The sequence below is a fragment of the Limulus polyphemus genome, unplaced genomic scaffold (assembly GCF_000517525.1).
Source record: "Limulus polyphemus unplaced genomic scaffold, Limulus_polyphemus-2.1.2 Scaffold4985, whole genome shotgun sequence".
In the NCBI taxonomy this organism is placed as follows: domain Eukaryota; kingdom Metazoa; phylum Arthropoda; class Merostomata; order Xiphosura; family Limulidae; genus Limulus; species Limulus polyphemus.
Window position 1 is genome coordinate 8,325 of NW_013670595.1, and position 5,233 is coordinate 13,557.

The following is a 5,233-nucleotide window of genomic DNA, read 5'->3' on the forward strand; positions in this document are numbered from 1 at the left end:
CCCGTAACTTCCTCGGTATAACTGTTTGCCAAGTCGTCACTTTCCCATCGGTAGTTTCCCATCTCTGGACAAGAATACCATCTGCAAGCTTTAACTGGTCCCATTGTGCCCAATAGTGCTTCGTCATAGGGCTTAGACGAGACACCTTCTCCCAAGCAGGGTGCAAAACACTTGCTTTTAGAAAATCAATTATTGGCTTCAAATCTTGGTCTTTCTCCTGTTCTGCTTTGATGTCTATATTTGGATCCACTTCAGCATCATCAACTCTTTCAGTCGGCTTAACTTCAGCTTGATGGCACCTAATTAGTTCAACCTCTCTTTTAACAGTTACCGGAACTTGGCCTTTGTTGTTCCCAAACATCATTTTATCAAAATCAATTACAAACTTTCTCGGTAGTAGATAGTCCAATCCTAATATGCATTCGTCTTCAATGTCCGCCAAGTATACTTTCTGTCTGTCCTTTATGCCCATGAGTTCAATAGTTACCCACACTGGTCCCCACAACCTTGTAGAATGTCCTGTCACACCATAAAGCTTCTGCGTGGCTTCTGGTAGTGGGATAAAAAAAGATGGAAACGAGAAGTGGCAAATCAAACTACAGCTTAGCAGATTTGATGGCAGCAATACAAGAACAGCAAAAGAAACAAGAAGAACGAGAAAACAAAAGAAGAGAGATTATAACTGTTGTTGGAGGAATAAGAAAAACAAGAAGACAGATTACAACAGTTCATGGACGAAAAAGAAAAGAAACAAGAAGAAAGAGAAAAGAAAAAATTACAGCAGTTGTTGGAGGAAAACGAAAGGAAACAAGAAGAGAGACAACTGCAGTGGCAAGAAAACCTGCAACAGTGGCAGCTCGAACTACAAAATAAACAAAATAGACTATAGCATTGGTTGGAGAAGAAATAAAATAAACACGTTTTTGTGAATGGAATTTGTGCTCTTATGAATTCATTTTGAATGTATTCAGTGTTATTTGAGAAGTGTATTCCTCGTATAACAAATGTTTGTGTGGTAGGCTTCATTCCTGGAAGGTGTATTTTGATTTTTCCAGGTCTGAAAGCTTCTTCAGACCAATCTGTTAGGAGTATGTTTAGATCTTTGGCTTCGGCCCTTTTTTACTAGGACTCTGCCTTTTGCTAGTCTTTTTATTGACAGTATGTTTGCCTGTGGTTTGTGTTTACGAAATTTGTATGTGAGTTGTGGTTCCTTAGAGGTTGCTGGTAAGACGATACATACTTTTATGGTTCTTGCAGAGGTTTTTTTGTTTTGTGTGTCATTTTGTGTTTTGTAAAATTTTGTTTTTTCTGTACTAAGACGAAGCCATCTTCATCCTTTTGTCGCTTAGTTTTGTGTGTTTGTTTTTCATTTGCTGCACTTATTTGAGTATTACACTTTCCTGTTAACTCTTCATCATTTTAGTTACTACTATCGGTAGAGCTTAGGCCTTCTGCGGAACGCCTAGTTCTTTTCCCTTTCTTGTTTACTTTACAAAGCTGTAGCTTCGCATATGTAACTAAATTATCTAAATTAACATTTATTGGTAATTTATAATATACGAAGCTAAAGCAAAAGAAACAAGAAGAGAGATTACAGCAGTTGTTGGAGGAAAAAGAAAAGAAACAAGAAGAAAGACCACAACAGTGGCAAGAAAACCTGCAACAGTGGCAACTCAAAAAGCAAAATAAAAAAAGAGACATTACAGCAGTTATTGAAGGAAAAAGAAAAGAAACAAGAAGAACGAGAAAATAAACAAGAAAAGAGACAACAACAGTGGCAAGAAAATCTGCAACAGTGGCAGCTCGAACAACAAAATAAACAAGAGAGATTACGGCAGTGGTTGGAGGAGAAAGAAAATGAACAAGAAGAAAATCTCCAAGAGTTGAGAGAAAGCCAGCATATACAAATGGAAAAGATTAGTAATTTTCAAAGTGAATAAAATATATTAAAGGAAGATTTTCTGTCTCTTACACAGGGAGGATATATTAGCCATGGACCTAATCAGCCTCAGACAACAGGAAGCCTCTTCCAGACCCCGCAGCTAAGCCCTAATGCAGACATCTTCAGTCCTGCCAGAAGTCACATTCTATGACTATCGGCAATAGGGGTGATCTAGTACGAAAGAAGCCACAGCAAATCGATGAGAAGGCACCATGGGACACATATAGAGAACAATTTGAACTCCTGGCAGAAATGAATAGATGGACAGAGGTACAGAAAGCAGTGTACGTGGCAACGAGATTGAAGAGACAATCATTGGAAATACTTGAACAGTTGTCAGCAGACGACAGGCACAACTATAGAGCACTGCTCTAAAACTCAGGTATGGAGCTCAAAATCAGTCCAAAGTCTACAGGGCAAGGTTTAGGACTAGAGTTCGTAGTAAAGGAGAAAGCCTACAAGAGCTGGTACAGGATTTGGAAAGTATGGTACACAAGACCTACCCACCTGTACCTCCCAATGCCCTCAAGCTGTTACTAAGAGACCAGTTTGTAGACGCCTTGGAAAGTCCACAACTGAAGATACAAGTAAAGCAAGCACTATGTAGGATGCAATGGCCAGAGCTCTTGAATTCGAATCCTACATTAAGTCCAGCACAGAAATATCAAGCTTGGTACAGTCATCAGGATTCAAGGCCAAAAAGGTCAGCTTTCAGAGAGATTTGAGGGACTTTGCTGGCAATGTAACAAATCTGGGCACAAGAAAGCTCAATGCCGAAAACTTCAACACAGAGAAGATGTAATGGCAGGAAAGGCTGCTACCCAGAAAGGTTGTTGGAACTGTGGAGAGCAAGGACACATGAGGAACCAGTGTAAGAAGAATACTACCAATAAGTCAGCTTACGGAAACCAGTAGTGGTCAGTGCTGAGGGACCCCCAACAACCCCATCGTGAAAGCTCCAACAGCTAAGTGTAAAATGGCAGGCACACATAGTATCTAGGTGAAAGGAAAGCTGGATGGTCAAAGGTGTAACTTTCACATAGACTCCACATCTCAGAAAACCCTTGTGAGCATCAAGGTGCTAGATCATAAAGGAGTACCAGAAGCCATACAGAAACTCTGTGGTGTGACAGGACATTATGCAAGATTGTGGGGACCGGTGTGGATAATTATTGAGCTCATGGGCATAAAGGACAAACACAAAGTACACTTGGCTGACATTGAAGACCAAAGTATATTAGGGTTGGACTACTTACTACCCAGGAAGAGTGTAGTTAACTTCGATAAAATGACGATTGGGAACAACAAAGGCCTAATTCTAGTAAATGTTGCTGCATCTGCTGATTTGCATGTCACAGCGCTTAAGTCAAGTTCAATACCTCTATGTCAGAGAAGATAATTTTTGGGAAAATAAAAGAACATCCCAAACGAAGACTGATGCTTGTGGAAGTAGTCGAAGACCCATTCCAGCCAGTGAACGTGAAGATTGGAAGGTAACTTTTGCAGGGGATCAAGTAGTACACATAACAGTGGCTAATTTCTCTAAATGTCAGCAGACACTTAAGGAAGGGGCATTGTTGGGTGTGTGCCTGAAGGTAGAGCCAGTCAATGTTAAGGCAAGAAATACGACCATAAGGAAAGAGTATAGTCCATTTGTCATCATCACAAGCTCTTTAGGTCTGCATAATTTTGGCGAATTATGCAGACGTTTGTTCGAAAAGAGATCATTACCTCGGCTGCACAGACCTTGTAGAGCACAGAATGAATACAGGCAATCACCATCCATAAAAGATCTCTCCGAGGAGAATAGCTCCACCAACGCGACAAGAGAGAGAGAATGTCATAGATGGCTTAATTAAAGGAGGGATAGTCGAGAAATCAGATAGTCCCTAGTCAGCTCCCGTTGTGTTAGTCCAGTTGAAAAATGGAACTCAACGTTGCTGTGTGGACTTTAGGGCTCTTAATAGTATAACCAAAAAGGACTCATGCCCACTGCCAATAACTGATTATACTCTTGATGCACTAAGTGGAGCCAGGTGGTTTTCAATTCTGGACTTAAGGTCGGGTTTCCATCAAGTGAAAATGGCTGAAGCAGATAAACCTAAGACTGCATTTAGTTATGGCCAAGGTCTCTGGCAATACTGTGTGATGACATTCGGGCTTAGCAATGCTCCAACATTTGAGAGGCTGATGGAAATAGTACTGGGAGGCCTACAGTGCAGGATAGCCCTAGTGTATCTGGATGATGTCATTGTGTTTGCAACACATCCCGGCTAGAGAAAGTATTCAAGTGACTGAAAGCAGCAAACCTCAAACTCTATCCCAAGAAATGATGCCACTTGTTCCAGAAAGAGGTGCTTTACTTGGGTAACATTGTAAGTGAATATGGTGTGCGAACCGATCCAGACAAGGTGAAAGCAGTGTGTGATTGGCCAACAACAGACAATGTGGGACAGTTAAGAAGTTTCCTGGGACTCTGTACCTATTACCGGAAGTTTGTTAAGGACTTTGCAACTATAGCTGCTCCACTACATGATTTAACAAAAAAAGGCCAGAAGTTCGAATGAACAGTTTCTTGGTAGCATGCTTTCAAGAAATTGAAAGAAAAATTGGCCTCAGCTCCACTTTTAAAGCTTCCAAATCCTTCACTGCCATACATAGCGGGTCGTGATGCTGGTAATGTCGGAATTGGAGTGTTGTCTCGTAAAGTGGGTGATGGCCTACTTCAGTAGGGACCTGAGTAGACAAGAGAAGAACTACTGTGTAACACAGAGGGTACTCCTTGCTCTAGTAAAAAGTCTGAGATATTTCCATCCTTACCTCTATGGTGCTAGGTTTACCATCAGGACAGATCATGCTGCATTACGCTGGTTAAGATCATTAAAGAACCCAGAGGGACAACTGGCATGTTGGATCGGAAAGATAGACCAGTATAATTATGATATTGAATACAGAAAAAGAAAATGTCATGGAAATGCTGACAGTTTGAGCCGAAGGCCCTGCAAAAATGACTGCATACATTTCTGCAAAAGAGCGGTTGAACTAACCAGGTGCCATCAAAGTGACTGAAGGAGTTGATGATGGTGAAGTGGAACCAAATATATTAAAGCAGAACAGGAGAAAGACTAAGATTTGAAACCAATAATTTATTTTCTACAAGCAAGTGTTTTGCGCCCTGTTTGAGAGAAGGTGTCTAGCTTGAGCCCTGTGACAAAGAACTATTGGGCACAATGGGATCAGTTGAATCTTGAAGATGGTATTCTTCTCCGGAGATGGGGAACTGCAGATGGG